The sequence below is a fragment of the Anas acuta genome, chromosome 5 (genome assembly GCF_963932015.1).
Source record: "Anas acuta chromosome 5, bAnaAcu1.1, whole genome shotgun sequence".
In the NCBI taxonomy this organism is placed as follows: Eukaryota; Metazoa; Chordata; class Aves; order Anseriformes; family Anatidae; genus Anas; species Anas acuta.
The window spans coordinates 54,480,821-54,497,779 of record NC_088983.1 but is presented as its reverse complement, the minus strand read 5'-3'; the positions used below and the strand labels follow the sequence as shown (position 1 = coordinate 54,497,779).

The window sequence follows — 16,959 nt, the reverse complement described above, 5'->3', positions numbered from 1 at the left end:
TTTAGTTGTTGTCCCAAGACATCTAAATGTAACACTTTCTTTTCTTCCTCACAAACATGATGCTTTGAAGCATGATCCCTGCAGAGGGATCTGGATAGGTTGGAGAGCTGGGCGATCGCCAACCGCATGAAGTTCAATAAGAGCAAGTGCCGGGTCCTGCACCTGGGACGGGGAAACCCTGGCTGCACGTACAGACTGGGCGATGAGACGCTGGAGAGCAGCCTAGAAGAGAGGGATCTGGGGGTCGTGGTAGACAGCAAGTTGAATACGAGCCGGCAGTGTGCCCTGGCAGCCAGGAGGGCCAACTGTGTCCTGGGGTGCATCAAGCACGGCATCGCTAGTAGGTCGAGGGAGGTGATTGTCCCGCTCTACTCTGCGCTGGTGCGGCCTCACCTCAAGTACTGTGTGCAGTTCTGGGCACCACAGTATAAAAAGGACATGAAACTGTTGGAGAGTGTCCAGAGGAGGGCTACGAAGATGGTGAAAGGCCTGGAGGGGAAGACATACGAGGAACGGCTGAGGGCACTGGGCCTGTTCAGCCTGGAGAAGAGGAGGCTGAGGGGAGACCTCATCGCAGTCTACAACTTCCTCGTGAGGGGGTGTCGAGAGGCAGGAGACCTTTTCTCCATTAACACCAGCGACAGGACCCGCGGGAACGGGGTTAAGCTGAGGCAGGGGAAGTTTAAGCTTGACTCAGGAGGGGGTTCTTCACAGAGAGGGTGGTTGCACACTGGAACAGGCTCCCCAGGGAAGTGGTCACTGCACCGAGCCTGACTGAATTTAAGAAGAGATTGGACTGTGCACTTAGTCACATGGTCTGAACTTGGGTAGACCTGTGCGGTGTCAAGAGCTGGACTTGATGATCCTTAAGGGTCCCTTCCAACTCAGGATATTCTATGATTCTATGATTCTAAGTCTCAGTTGTCTTGTACCTAAAAGCAAGCAGTAGCATGGCTGGTGTCTGTCTCCTTAAATCAAAGTAGCGACTTAGCACAAAGTGGAATGAACACAGGAGTCCCTAACACAACAGCAGCAGTACTGCTGTAAACATTTTACTCGACTCCAGAATGCTCACCCTTACACATACACAAGGTTTTAGTCCTGAGAACTTTGCTACTACTTCAAAGCTGTACAAGTACCCGTCATTTCATCCCTAAACCCTGCCCCATACCACTGCGCACATTTACATAGCCAGTAAAGAAGGCAGCCATGCTGTCTGTAATGGCCAACCTCTTTGAGAGCCAGAAGATCAGGACCACAAGATCAGAAGAGAAACCTTGCAACCCAGACCAGAAAGGAGATCCAACAGCTGAATTAACTGGCTAAACGATGCAAGTATTTTCTGGCCACCCACTTTACAGACTCTTCTTCAAAACAGGACAATATGACCTGGACAAATTTTATTACTTCAGGATTCCCCCAGTTTATCTCCAATCCTGTATGAGATACTGCTTCAAACACTGCAGGACCAGAAGCCTCCAACAAGCTTTTTCTTTTGACTAACATCTGACTGTAAATTTATTCTTGCTTTACAAACTCAGCATCTCATCGATGCATAACTACATCAAAGGAAAGCAACATGGGAAAAGAGAACTCGTGTACACTGAAAACAGAGCTTAAACAGAGCCAGGCTAAACTATTTGCAGAGAAAGCTCTCCTGTCCTCTAGTGACCACGATTTCCACACAAGCTATTTGGATCCTGTCAGATTTTTGTAAAGAAAACTCAGCTCCTAATGGTGGTTTTTAGTTTATGTGGTGACAGGCTTTCTGGAATTCCACATCTCTACGTCCTTTTTGTTCCCCTAAATACTTTCCCTGCAGGAAAATGCACTGATTCCAAACAACTATAATGGCTAAGTCCTCTAGCAAATGTCTTAAGTACCTGATTTTGAATAACACCTTGTCTGAGGAATTGGTCAGTTGTTAACCTTTAACCCTATGTACTGCCATGCAGGAGGAATCCGCTTAAAATTCTCCCTGCAAAGATACACAAGAAGTAGCATTAAGGCTATTTGACCTCAGGATTTTCTGAAGGTAACTTTTGCGTGCAACTTTCTCACATCTTTTTTCCAACTGCAAACAATGCTTTGAACAACTTTTATGGTCCTTTTTTCTTTTTCAATTTTTTTTTTTTTGGTGTTCCCATTTAGCAGTGAAAAACAATAAGTCTTAAAAATTAAAAAAAAAAAAGGAAAGAAAAAAAAAGAAACAAGTTACTAATAATTTAGAATTGAGAAGTGCCTAAGAAGCTGTATTGACTTTCCCTGGGACAGGGAACAAACTTTATCTGACAACTCATCTTTCAGATAATAGAGTCAGTTCATGGGGAAAGGTGCAAAGTTAGGTATAGTCCTGATTCAGGCATGCAGCAAAACGCAACCCATATAGCATGGACAGATGCCATTACGTTTTTATGTAACGCAAACCAAATATCTAGAACAAACAAACAGAATGTCACTGCTGCAGGCAGATAAGGCAATTTTAAAAAAAGAAAAGGTATTTATAGCTCTACCACACCGTATTAAATTCTCTCTTAATAAGAAAAAGAGTCCGACACGAGTTATCTTGTGCCTGGGTTGCGATAGTGAAGCTGCTGAAAGGAGCTGTGAGACCTCTACATATGATGCAGAGTTACAGCTTTGCTCTGGCACTTCATATTAGAAGATACCATCAGTATATTTTGGTCTCACCTTCTCTTTAACTGCATTTCCAACCACTCTGTTGAATGCATGAGTGAAATTGTGCCCCTGCTGAACTTACTGGAAGTTTTGCTGTTGACTTCAGTGGAGCTAGGAAGTCATCAGTCAGGTGGAGAATTCCCTTTGCAAATAGAAATAATGCGGTGATAAATAGACACCAACAGCTACTGAACCCTGGAAACAAATACAGCATTCACCTACCCCTAACTCGTACTGGCAAAAAATATTATGTTGAGGGTGACCAAGACGAGAACTGTTATCTAAAGCAAAAGTCAAAAAGACAAGCTGAAAAAAGCATTTTCCTGCTATCTCAAAGAGGTTGCTGTATACGCTAAGACTGCTGTGAACCCTGGCACTACCATTGTGCTGTTTCTGTCTTAGAGCCCAAGATGTAGAGCTCAAAAGGCGTTTGCAATTGCACAATTTGTGCAGAATTTGTGAAGCAGCAGTATCACCAGTCCTACGGTGACACCGTAGCAGTAAATCGAGAACACTTGCCATTCGAAGGGTTCACTTCCCCAAGACAAATGAACGTTACCGGGCAAACTGAACCACTGCTTGGCTGACGGGAGTCCCTGAACAGAAGCTGAAGTACACACATCCCTTCTCCTCCAGTCTCTTAAAAATTACTCCTCTGGCATGCAAAGCTGACTGGTACCAGTACTGACTTTATTTGCAAATTATGACCACTAATTTATTTAGCACAAGCAATCACTGTCTGTTGAGTCAAGAAGATGATCTGAGGAACCTGGCTGTGGAGGAAGCCTGAAGGGCTGCTTTGCACCATGTACGCAACACCTTTATTGTGGACCTCAGCACTCCTAGAAACAAGTATTTTGCTCCTGCTTATAGCAACTATTACCAATTTCACAGGATTGTCAATGCTTATCAGTAAAGTTTCCACAATACCTCTGGTCTGATCTGTCAAAGCACAAGTAGGCTTTTTTCTGCCATGCCTTCTGCATTCCTTCAACTCCATTGCATTTCACAAGTTCAGCATCTTTCACCATCTACGCTCTCAAGTAAAACAGAGTTAGCAACATTCAGAGAGAGAGTTGTGCCACTGAAATACCCATTACAAGAAAAATATCCTTTTCTAAAGACCTCTTTAATCTTTCTGGTGATTCATGTCCTTTGTGAACAGTCAAGGACGCTGGATACTGGATTCTGAATAGGTCTGAACTAGATAAGCTTTCCTCATCCTCTCTGTATCCCAAGCAATAACGCAGATATAGAAGCATAATGATAAATAGACCACCATGCCTTGATCACCCACAAACAGCACAGGAACACTCTGCTGGCTGCACTGGCAGGACTCCCCTGGGCTGGAAGCTATGGGAGACTCCTTGTTGTGCTTCCTCTGTATTTAGGAGTGTGCGTGCAAGCACAGGAACCTACCACACTTGTATATCCTCAGCAGCCTGCTGAGGGGATCTTTTCTTAGTCAGTCATTACTGCTTACAGGTTAGGAGATCAAGACGACTCCAATAAATGCCATATAAGCAGACAAGCCAGCCTCATTTATTCAAAACCCTTGGCTTCTCTGCAGATGGATCTATATTTTTGCATTTTGGACAAATGACAATCTGCTTGATTTTCAAATGTCTTAATGTGGAAAGGGACACAAAGGGTTCAGATGCAGAACTTTCTTCTAAAGATATACATTTAGGTAGGGGCAGTCAGAACAAACAGATGAACAGCAGCTATGTATGCATTAAATCTAAGAGGCTTTGAGTATTTACATTTGTGGGCCCACTTTTGAACACTTTACCCTTTAAACCTTTGTCTCAGGCTCCCCACGTATAATGACAACAATTCCAGCTCAGAAGTTGTGAAGATGAACTCAAAGCTTTTAACTCACTTAAGGCTACCTGAATATCCAGCTTCTCTGAGGACAGCTCAACAGCCTATTGAGGTCCCTGAGTTTTAAGCAATATTTCAATTAAGCAAAAATTAATTGGAGACGCTATTGTAATCAAAACAAAGCCCCAGAGCATCACATCTTTTTGACAAAATCCTCAAATACACTTGAAACAACTTACTTTTAAATCCATCTTTCCCTCTGATGAATGGAGAAGACAAAAGTTACCATTCATCAGGCATCTTCTATTTATCTAACTTCATCACTCTCTAAATGACGCATTTGTGGATTTCTACTATAGTCTGGGTCTCCCATGCTTGGACACAGCTGTGGTTCTACATCTCATCGTTCACTAAGAAGAAATCTTTGAAATTATGTTTTAATCCTATCTTAATTTCTACTGCAGAGTTGTACAAAAGTCCTTTGAACAAATACTGAAAACCGCTATAGACTTGGCATCGTATATTTACATGTATGACATATTTGCTGTTTCTGAATTGAGTATCCTTAAGAGAGTTTCAGACAGACAAATAGCAGGGTTATCAGCCAACAAATTGTGCACATCACGTGCTGTGCTAAGCCGATACGGTACTGATGTCACTCTGCTTTAGGCATAGCACCCACAATGGAAAATTTTGCCAAGACTGATACGGACAGTAAATGAACTGCAAAGCACAATTCCTTGTACAGTGAAGGATCTTTTTAAAGAAAAGCTACAGAATAAGAAACATGAAAAAGCAGAATGTTGCAGTGAACCACTGAAGCAGCCAAAACCCCAGATTGCTCATCCCTAGAAGTGGTGTATTTTGTTCTCACCGTATACTTTGAGGCTGCTTGCTGGTTCACAGAAGACAGTTGGCTAGCTATGTCCAAGGGAAAATATAGGTTAACCACATTGCTGCGCTCTACATTTTATTCAAAAGTATGCGAGCAGCCCATATAAATGTTAAGCAGTTGTTAATTAAACTCCCCCTTTGCTCTCCCACAGCAATTTCCCAGGCAGTCAGGGTGGAGGAGCAATCCCCGTTTCAGCCAGGGGTTGCTGCGTATGGCTCAACCCCAAACCAACAGGATTTATTAACTTCATATCTGGCGGCAAGGAGTTCGTGTGGGACCCACCGCAGCACTAATAGATCTCCTGCTGGGCCACAAACACCGCTACAAATAGCAGGGCTGCGAGCGCAATCACAGCGTGAATGGCCCTAAATTAGCCAGCGCCTAATAACCAGTTTACCAACACCTGTATTAGTACTGTATCACTGTGGGGAGGGCTGCTGTCAGACAAGCCGTAATCCCATAAGCTCGTCATTTGCATATCCCTCATTAGCTGATTAAAACCTGAAGGAGGCAGGTTTTTGCAGCCGGTGGGTCCATTCCAACGCTCCGTCTGCCTGGGTGGCTCGATAATGAAGCCACGTTGGTGAATGTGAGGTTTATATGTATGGAAGGGATTAAGAGCATTAGAGTTTGTGTGAACCGATGTTGCCATATTCTCTCTACTGGATCACAGTAATTGGATGGGAGGAGCGAGAGTGGATCCATTAGTTTTGTCTGTTTGCCCAGGAGCTGGGTGCTAGAGATTCAATTTTGCTTCCTTTTGCTCCTTTGCCTTTGTGAAGCATGTCTGCTTTGTCTCGGCGAGCCCTTAGCACCTCTGTACACTACCCGCACTAAGGCGATTCAGCCACAAAGAAGAAACCTCGGAGACAGGCAGCATAAAATGCAGCTCGGACTCAAGTACTACTTGAGGGCAGCACAATCCTGCCTAGCCCAATCCTGGGAGAGAAAGCAAGAGATAATTGGAATCTATAAACACCTCTGGAGCCTTTTTATTATTTTATTAGTTCTCCACATTTGGGCTTAACAAACCTCATCATCAAAGAGACCCTGAGCTCCTTACAAGCAAACTGAATGGCTTTAAATTTCACTGACTTAAGGAGCAATTGTTGAGAGTATTTGCCGGGCTTGCATAATTCCGATGCAAAAAAAAGGAAAAAAAATCCATTTCCTACATTATTTGTACAGCTGGAGTAATCACTCCGTGTGACAGATGATGATAAAAAAATCACAACAAGATTGTCTCTCCCATACTGCCAACAATGCACCTTCAGCAACAGCAATGAGAAAACAGGCTAAGCAGTTCAGAAAAGCGTGATGCCAAAGACAGTCTTAACAGGATGCGAAACCACAAGTTGCACACAATAGACATTGATTAGAAATAACAGCAGTTTGGGGAGGAATATTTTAAACACCCTAGCATGGCCACACCACTCCGCCAACTACCTGGAGAAGGCTTTCTTCTGCTCAGGATAGCTTAAGGAAATCACCATGCAAATAAAGCTGAAGGGCACAGAGAAGATGGGAGTGTTCAGATATAAAAGGAATAACTGAAGGAACGCACAAATACAACAGTTCCTTGATTTTTAAAAATATTATTCTGTACCTAAAGCTTAACACTGACATTCTCTAATTACACCTACCTGTGTTTTGGTAGTAAAGTCAGTTTTTCCTTTATATAAGCACTTTATTTAGTGTTTTTTATCCTAGACAATTGCAGACAATCATGGGATAAGAGAAACTAAAAGTTCCTCTAGTCAAAGATGTGGAAAAAAATGAAATGTGTTTATCCTTAAAGACTGTAATACTTAGAAAAGCCAAAAGCACGGTGGCAGCACAGCATTACGGAATAATGTCTGATTTGCCCTTGTGTTACTTCAGGATCTCCTCATTGGAACAGTTTTATCAGCATGAAACTGTAATGACACAGAGCCTATTTATCAAGCAGTGATTCAGTCCAACTCCGTACACAGTCAATATAATCACATGCATTTCAATGTGTAATTTTTATTTATGACATGATGATCATTTATTGCTTTTCACCTGGATCTTACCAACTGAGTCTATACCATGTTCCTCACGAGATCGAAAGGGGAACGTTTCACTCAGAGACAGCCCAATATTTACTCCATGATCCGTACCTGAGTAGTATGGGCTTGATTAATGCCTGCAGCAGGCTGTGAGCTGCCCCAATGGCATGAGAAGCTCATGAGTATGAGAAGATGCCTCACCTGAATGCATCTTTCTCCCAAGCCATTAGAGGACAAGGACAGGCATGGCCAACCCACCTGGCTGCTGGAGCCCCTAAAATCCAGATGGAAACAGCAGCTCTCCTGCTATAGCTTTTGGCTGCGGGAACATAACCATGCCCAGGCACTGGCAGTGTGAGATCCAGCAGTAACAGTGAGGATTCCCACAGTACAGGGAGCTCATTTTCATGTGCCTCTGCACTCGATGATCTCCATTGCCTCCTGTAGGTGACCATCATATCCCATACAACGCCCCTCTGCATGTGTCTGTATAAACAAGGACTCCTGCTCTGACTGTTTCTCACGTAAAACAACAACTGAGAGAGCAGCCAGAAGGCCAAATCAAAATCTGCATCCTTCCCCTGCCCCGCCAAAAATATATAAATAAATAAATGCTGGAATTGCATTAAAAAAAGCATCTGCACCCAGTTATCTCTAGAAGGTTTCATAGTACTGCCCTGTCTCCTCCCTGCTTTGACTAAAGCCTGTCTGCCTTCAGAAATAAGCAGTTCCCTGTGGCTTTACCCACTTCTCATTTATGGCTGCCACACTTCCCTGGCTAGGTGGGAGACTTGCACAGGCTACCTTTGACATTGTGGGGATCTCAGGAAGCTATACAAGGTACCAGCAGCTTCTGTAAGCGACTGTTTGCCTCCCTCCATGGTGTGGTGTAAATGCCTGAAGTAACTAGGAAAATAAAGCTAACATTCAAACTTTTGAGGAAAAGGTACAGCATTGAAGAGGCTTTCAGGGTAGGGCATAACTGCATTATCTGAGCATTCCCTAGGCTCCCAACCTTAGATGCTATCGCGCTGGGGAAACTTGGTGTGCTAGCTCTAAGGAACACCACGGAGCGTAGAGTGGAGTGGAGACACCACGGCTAGGCTCTGTAATCAGGCGGGGCCTCGATTGTTCTTGTGCACAAAGCTGCACTTTTTGCCACCCTAAGCCAAAGACCTGTCATGTTTTGACAAATGCTGTACCCTAGTGTACTTTTTGTTCATTATAATATCATTATAATACCAAAACACACCTCCATCCCAAAAGCTACCCGCCTCCAAGGTGCGACCACCCCTCACTGAGCATGCGCTCTGAATTTCTCGGAGCCTATTACTTTAAACGGAAACGGGAAAACTTTACACCAATCATAACTAAGATATGCTTGACTAGAGCCACTCAAGCTCCACCTAAAAGATAGAAAATAATATAAATTGGCCCGAGAGAGGGGATGTTAGGGAAGATACCATCCCAAGGACATACAACATCCTTAGGACCTCCTGACTCCTGGGATCAGTTGACGGGCTGAGCCTCTCTTCCCCCCCCATTGGGACGCCTTTGGGTGAGATCTGAATATTTGCTTATAAATCTCTATAGAGTCTTTGATCCTTTTAACGCGTTTATTTCTAGGCTGCGCACCTGTAACACCCACACCTAGAACCCACACCTAGAACCCACACCTAGAACCCACACCTAGAACCCACACCTAGAACCCACACCTAGAACCCACACCTAGAACCCACACCTAGAACCCACACCTAGAACCCACACCTAGAACCCACACCTAGAACCCACACCTAGAACCCACACCTAGAACCCACACCTAGAACCCACACCTAGAACCCACACCTAGAACCCACACCTAGAACCCACACCTAGAACCCACACCTAGAACCCACGTAACACCTGTGTATTTCATGCATACTAGCTTGCTTTTGCAGATAGTCACTATCACCGGCAATCCAAAAGAACCTGATTATCTGTTGCTGTAATGAACCATACTTGATTGCATTGTGATAGCTCTCATTAACGCAACTAGGGTGAGGGTGGTTATCCGTGATAGTTCAGTGTTCTGAATCTAACCAGACCCCCAGACGGTTAATGCATTGTTGGTGAATGTCTGAACGGACCCCCAGGTGGTTATTACGTTTTTGGTGAATGTCCGAACGGACCCCCAGTTTTGGTGAATGTCCGACTGGTTCAGTACTCTGAATCCAACTGGGCCCGTAACGGTTAATCAGCTACACCCCTTTAACGCGACACATGGCAGCACCCTTCATTTCCTTTCTTCCCACTCTCTCCTTCTTGCAGCAGGCACACGCAGCCAGCCACATCCTCTGCAGGGGCTCTGACAACTCTGGTTTTGCCTGCAGGGTACCGCTGTCCGTAACACCCAGCCTGACCCCACGGCTGTGGGAAATCAGGTCACTGCTACACTGCGAGGATGATTAATGAAAGGGCAGCGGCTGCCAAACTGCTGCTGAAAGAACAACGCACATTTGTCTAAATATTATGTTTCCAGAAACTTAAGCTCAGCCAGGACTAGTGACAAGGAGGAATGAGGCTGTGCTGGAGCTGTAGGTGTTTCAACAGCTCCTTAGGTGCTCTGCTCCGTGTCACTGCTGGGGGAATCCAGTAAGGTCCTAGCTCCAAAGGACAAGGGAGCTTTACAAGTTCCCATCCTACCTCTCACTCCCCCAGGAAAAGTTTACTTTTAGCATCCCAACAAGTACGTTCACTGCCCTAACAGAACGGGTGCTGAGAAGATAAATACTCCTCGAGCCAGTCATGCTGTGCTGGAGACTCAGACACGTTGGGCACCTACTGCAAAACCAGACGGGACTGCAACCAGACTCTGGGGTTGGCTCTGTCTCTTCCAGACTGATGCTCCTGTCTTGCAAGAGGAACTCATTCAGGAATTTGTAGAGTTTGTGACTTATAAATAAAAATATCCTTCTAATTTCCTTATATAAGAGCAAATGCTCAGGTGTGTTTTCACCATTTACTCCAAATTACTATCTAAACATCTCACTGCCAGTGATAGCATAAATAAGCCAGTTAAATCGTTAGCTTACTAACATCTCCTCGTGGATTACATAAAGAAAAAGAGAGAAAGAAATAAGCACCCGTGTTTTTAGAAGGCATTGCCTACAAAATCCCCCTCGAGATTATTACACAGCTTTTAGTGAAATAATGTAACCTCTTGAATTAGAGCTGGTTATACTGCAGAATATGAAACATATGGTAGAGGTACCATGGCCCCAGCTTCCATAGTCTCCACTCCCATAGCCTCCAGCCCTGTTCTGTGACCTCTGGTCTCACATCCTCCCCCTCCGGCAGCCCCCAATCCCATGGAATTTGGTCCCCTGGCCTTTGCTCCTGTGGATGCCCATTGCACGGCTTCAACTTCCATAGCCTCTGGTCCTGTGGCCTCCACTCCTGTGTGCCTGGCCCTTGTTGCCTCTGATCCTCTGAACTCCAGTCCCTAGCCTCAATCCCACAGCCTCCAGGCCTGTGACCTCAGCTCCCTTATGCTTGATTTGCACGTTCTCCAGCTCTACAGCCTCTGGTCATGGGGCCTCCACTGTCATGGTCTCAGCTTTTATAACCTTTAATAAGTATGTGAATGTTACTCCCATGGCCCCAGTCTCCTAGTCCCACAGCCTCAGCTCCTGGGGCCTCAGGCTCTGAGATTTCTGCTCCTACAGATCTACCTCCAGACAAGGGCAGCTAGCTCAGCTTCAGGTGAAATTCCCGTGAGAAAGTGGCTTTGGACAAGAGAACAGAGTCATTATAACAGAGCCCAGATGTGGCACAGGGGGCTGGCAGAGCTCACCACAGCCCCCTGCGGTCTCCCTGCTGCCTTAACCCAACTAACCACAGATCGCTCCAGCTCCCGCTCCAACTCACCCCTTGAATCTCACTACTCCAGCTTCTGGCACTCACACTCAGGTGTTTGGCTGGATGGAGGAACTGATCCAGCTCAAAGCAAACCTGGGGATTTCAGGGATGGGGTTTGCTTGGATGTTCATGGATCAGCGCTTTGATCCAGCTGACAGACAGCACAGCAGCACTTGCACTATGTCAAGTGAGGTAGTAGAAAGGAAGAGTTAAGTCAGCAGGCTGTGAACGATATAGAGCACTCTGGCAAGAGAAGTTAACTCAAAAGTACTTGATAGCTTCAGAAAGAGCCTAAGCAACAGGACACTGCCTGCAGAGACCAGCCTCCTTCCTCAGAGAAAGGCCTCAGACCCCCTAATCAGGGCTGTACCTTTCCAGAAAAGAAAAGCTGAAATCCAGAATGAGCACTTCAGTGAGTTTGGAAAAACAAACAATTTAAGTTAATAAAATTACTTAGGGGAAACAAGGGTATTCTTTGTGTTCTGAAGCCAAGGAAGTTCTGCCTGTCTTCCACATTTCTTTGCTAAGAACTCATAATGACTTCGGAGCTGGTTATTTTTACTGTTAATATTAAGGGTCACACACTTCATTCGTGGAATACATCTTGCTACTGAGCTGACTCCGTGGAAAACAGACCACTGGCCTATAAAAACGACAGCAATAAGCTGTAAGAGAAGGCTGCCAAGCAAATCGTGCTGTGGCCGCGCTGTGGTAAATTCCAGAGCACACAATAATGCTCCCAGTTGTTTGCTTGAATCATCTTACGATGCTGCGTGCACATTTAGCTGATGTACCAACACTAATGCACCATGCCATTCTCGGAGCTGGAATTATAAAACGTTTCATAAAAATAAACAGCTTTCTTGCCAAGCTCATGACCGATAATCCCACAGATGCAAATCATTCATCACAGAACGTAGGAAGGTAATTACCAACCTCGGGATCTGCTCTGTGGAGTTTGGGGCTGTGGTTACATTGCGTTCTTGCTGCACGAAGCAGGCAGCAGTTGCCTGCTGCTGAAATCACTCCATACCAGTACACATCAGGTCCGAACAGAGCGCTGATATTCAGCCAACCCACGTTCATTACAGCACTGGCAGTGGACTGCCAGCATGGAACATTTTCCTGCCACTTTTATTTAGCACAAACATCTCAACGCTGATGAGTGGAAAGAATAAAAAAATACCCTCGCTGCGTGCTTATACTTAACAGGGCCCAATTCCAAAATTGGACGGGCCTGACTCACAGAGCCATTGTCTTTTTGTCCATTTAATTCATCCCAACAGTGTGAAAAACCTCATTTCAGAAATTTCCAATCCTGGGCTTTGCCACAGACTATGTTTCCTTGTAAATAACAACAGAGTCAAGTACAACACAAAGGCAGGGGGTTACATTGCTCCCCTCTTCAAAACCTTTCTGTACAAAGACTGAAATCAGTTTTAGACATTTCGGAAACCTTTCACATTAAATTATTTGCTAATATTATTAATTTCTTCCAGCTCCCACAACTCATTTTCTGTTTCTAGTCAGTATCACTGTCTTATTTTCAAACACTGCTGTGACACAGCACTAGAGTTTAACAGCACTGCAAGAAACCATTCATATTCCCTTCCTCCCTCCCCCTGCTTTTTTCATACCCTCTTCCCTTTATACCCCAGCTCCCCAAGAAAAACATTTAAAAAAGAGCAGGGAAAGTGTGTTACCAAATCCCATCTAAACACGTCTCTGAGCGTGGCTGAGCCCTACAACTCCAGGCCACCAAGGAGTGCACGTGAAAAGAAAGCTCTGCTGCCTCATGAAGGAGAAAAAAATGTTTAGGTGGATAAGACAAGGGAGCAGCATCAAGGACATTGCCCCAAAACCACTAATCCCCCAAGCAATGGAGTAATTCCAAGCACTTACTCAGTTTTCCATCACTACTGCGGATACCCAGGCACACCTAGTGTGGCTCACAGCTCCCATCTAAAAGGCTCATTCTCCATGCTACTCTCATTTTCCATCCTTATGTTGGAACTCTCATTATCAGTAAAACCTGTGTACAGTGAAAATAAAGGGGCCCTGCCCCACTCAGGGCCTTCAAACAGCTGTCTTACATTGAAACCCACATCACCTGGTGTGGCCAACAGAGAAAGGCTGTGATAGCACACTACTGGGGGCACAGGAAAATTCCTCATCTGAGCTAGCCAGTATTCCCACAGACCTGCATTTTATTTTCATGAATAGTTCACAGGGAGACAGGCAGGGTGGCTGGAGGCACGTGTTGCAACATGAAGTGCTGGGACAGTTTGTGGAGGGCACCTCCATCTCCACCAACTGATGAGAGCCACCCAACGCTGACAGCTGTCTGCGTGCAGCTGTGCTGGCCTCCTCCCTGCAGCAAGGGTGTTCCCACTGCCCAAGTGCCCGCAGCTGCTCAGGATCAGCTGGGGAGGACACTCGGTGAGAATCATTTCAGCTCTAAACGAAAAATCAAAGTGTCAGTTCAGGATGACACTAGAGAGAACAGCTGAGGCTCGGCTTCACTTTTAAGCCATCACCAAATCACCGTGGCTCATTAAATTCTTCGAGCTGACTGTTTCTCCCTGTCCCTTTAGTGACAGTCCCCGCCAATGACTTCCAGGGCTCTGTGTTTGCTTTTACCTCGTGAAAAGGAATGGGCTTGTATGTAACTTCGTAACACAGAAATGGGCTTAATATCCCATCACACCGCTTCAAGGCAAAGTTCACTTCCCAGGGTATTTTGGCAAGTGTCACCATAAAACCTCACGGTACTTGCCTAATTCTTGCAATATTTCATTGCTTTAGCATTATACACAACTAAAGTGATAAAGGTTGGGAGCTGAGGACACAGGACCCATATGATTTATGAGCCATTTGCCGAGGCGATCGGCTCCGGGGCAGACGCGTTCTGCAGCGGAGCGGGGGATCGGGCCAGGCAGGGCTAATTTTTCCGGCATCGAGCCTACTTCAGGGAGCCGCCAGGACCCGGCAGCCCTCGTGAGGGAGGCTGACGAGGCGAAGGCGGAGCCAGCAGTGCCTCATCCCCGGCCGTTCAAAAGCAGCCCCTAGGGAGCACGAGTGACCAGGGTGTGGCGTGTCAGTTTGCGCAGGCAGGGCGGAGAGCAACCCCCTGCCCACACGAACACCTCTTCACGACAGCCATTAGCTAGGTGATAATGGTCTCCACCAGGCACGGTGGGCTCTCCAGGAGGTCGGTACACACCCAGACCAACTGCCCGTTAAAGAATGCAGCAGTTCAGGTCACCAGATGCAGGGAGTGAGGCAGAGACACTGCGTGCGTGAGGTGTGAGCAGGTGGATGACCTGATCCGCATGGTGGCAGAGCTCAAGGAGGAGGTGGAGAGGTTGAGGGATATCAGGGAGTGTGAACGGGAGATAGACTTGTGGAGTAACTCCCTGCAGGGCCTCAAGGAGAGGTACCGGGGTGAGACACCCCAAATGGGGGTGGACCCCCTGCCCTGTCGCCGTCGGGCAGAAGGAGGGGATCTGGGAGTTGAGGAGGAATGGAGACAGGTCCCTGCTCGACATGGCAGGCGATGCCCTCCCCTTCCGGCCCCACCTTCCCGGGTGCCCTTACGGAACAGGTTTGAGGCCCTGGAGCTTGAGGGACTGGTAGCTGAGGAAAAGGTAGAAAGTGTACCCAGGAGGATGCCTAGGGCAAGGAGGTCGACTCCACGCCTCAGGACTGCCTCCATCAAGAAAGACAGGAGGGTGATTGTGGGAGACTATCCTTAGGGGAACAGAGGGCCCTATTTGTTGGCCTGACCCTACCCGTAGGGAAGTCTGCTGCCTCCCTGGGGCTTGGGTGAGAGACTTTGCCAAGAAAGTCAAGCGCCTGGTACGGCCCACTGACTACTACCCGCTACGGGTCTTTCAGGCTGGTAGCGATGAAGTAGCAAAGAGAAGTCCGAAGGCGATCAAAAGAGACTTTAGGGATTTGGGGCGACTACTTAGAGGATCAGGGGCGCAGGTTGTGTTTGCCTCTGTCCTTCCGATAGGGGGGATCGAAGCAGAAAGGTGCGCTGTTCACATAAACTCGTGGCTTCGAGACTGGTGTGACCGGCAGAACTTTGGGTTCTTTGATCACGGGAAGGTCTATGCTACACCGGGCCTGATGGCACCAGATGGGATGCGCCTCTCTCGGAGAGGGGTAAGGATCTTTGGTCAGGAGTTGGCAGGGCTGATAGATAGGGCTTTAAACTAGAGTCGAAGGGGGAAGGGGCTAAAACCAGGCATGCCGGTGAAGACCTAAGGGATGGTACGCTAGAATCAGAGGGGCTGTGTGCCTGTGAGGTCCTTCGGTTAGATCCAGAAGGTGCTGAGTGTAAGGAGACGCATCTGAAATGCTTCTACACGAAAGCACGCAGTATGAGGAATAAAATGGATGAGCTAGAAGTACTGGCCCAGTCCCGCAACTATGACATCATCGGCATAAGCGAAACCTGGGGGGACGAGTCCTGTGACTGGGGTGTTGCGATAGATGGTTACAGGCTCTTCAGGAGGAACAGGCAGGGTAGGCGAGGTGGTGGGGTGGCGATGTATGTGAAGCAGGGGCTGGACTGTGTGGAACTTCAGGTCGGCGATGGCAAAGTTGAGAGCCTCTGGGTAAGGATCAAGGGATGAACGAATAAAGGGGATGTCGTTGTGGGAGTCTATTACAGACCGCCTGGCCAGGACGATAGCACCGATAACTTATTCTTTACACAACTAAGAGAGGCCTCGAGATTAACTCCCCTTGTCCTTATGGGGGACTTCAACCTGCCAGACGTTAACTGGGAATGCCACACGGCTGACACGAGCAAGTCCAGGAGGTTCATGAAGCACCTAGACGATAACTTCTTTGTATCAGAAACACTGTGACCAGCAGGGCTAGGAAGGTGATCGTCCCCCTGTACTCGGCTCTGGTGAGGCCGCACCTCGAGTACTGTGTTCAGTTTTGGGCCCCTCGCTACAAGAAGGACATCGAGGTGCTTGAGCGGGTCCAAAGAAGGGCGACGAAGCTGGTGAGGGGCCTGGAGAGCAAGTCCTATGAGGAGGGGCTGAAGGAGCTGGGCTTGTTCAGCCTAGAGAAGAGGAGGCTCAGGGGTGACCTTATTGCTCTGTATAAGTACATTAAAGGAGGCTGTAGCGAGGTGGGGGTTGGCCTGTTCTCCCAAGTGCCTGGTGACAGGACGAGGGGGAATGGGCTAAAGTTGCGCCAGGGGAGTTTTAGGTTAGATGTTAGGAAGAATTTCTTTACTGAAAGGGTTGTTAGGCACTGGAACGGGCTGCCCAGGGAGGTGGTGGAGTCACCATCCCTGGAAGTCTTTAAAAGACGTTTAGATGTAGAGCTTAGGGATATGGTTTAGTGGGGACTGTTTGTGTTAGGTCAGAGGTTGGACTCGATGATCTTGAGGTCTCTTCCAACCTAGAGATTCTGTGATTCTGTGATTCTTGGTGCAGGTACTAACGGAGCCAACTAGGAAAGGTGCCCTCCTAGACCTGTTGCTAGAAAACAGAGAGGGTCTGGTGGGAGATGTGGTGATTGGTGGCCGCCTCGGTCATAGCGACCATGAAGTGGTTGAGTTCAAAATTTACAGTGACAGAAGGACAAGTGCCACCAAAACCTCATCCC

The 16,959-nt window shown here is 46.8% G+C and overlaps 1 protein-coding gene and 1 long non-coding RNA gene across 3 annotated transcripts in view; both read right to left on the bottom strand.

The window, feature by feature from the left end:
- Nucleotides 1-16,959, bottom strand: part of PRMT3 (protein arginine methyltransferase 3) — a 166,499-nt gene that overhangs the window by 75,514 nt on the left and 74,026 nt on the right. The window lies entirely within an intron of this gene.
- LOC137857849 (uncharacterized) lies at nt 1,149-14,332 on the bottom strand. Its single transcript, XR_011097289.1, has 3 exons — nt 13,228-14,332; nt 2,692-2,821; nt 1,149-1,978 (listed from the first exon to the last, which is right to left on the bottom strand). It is a non-coding gene; the product is annotated as an uncharacterized lncRNA (long non-coding RNA).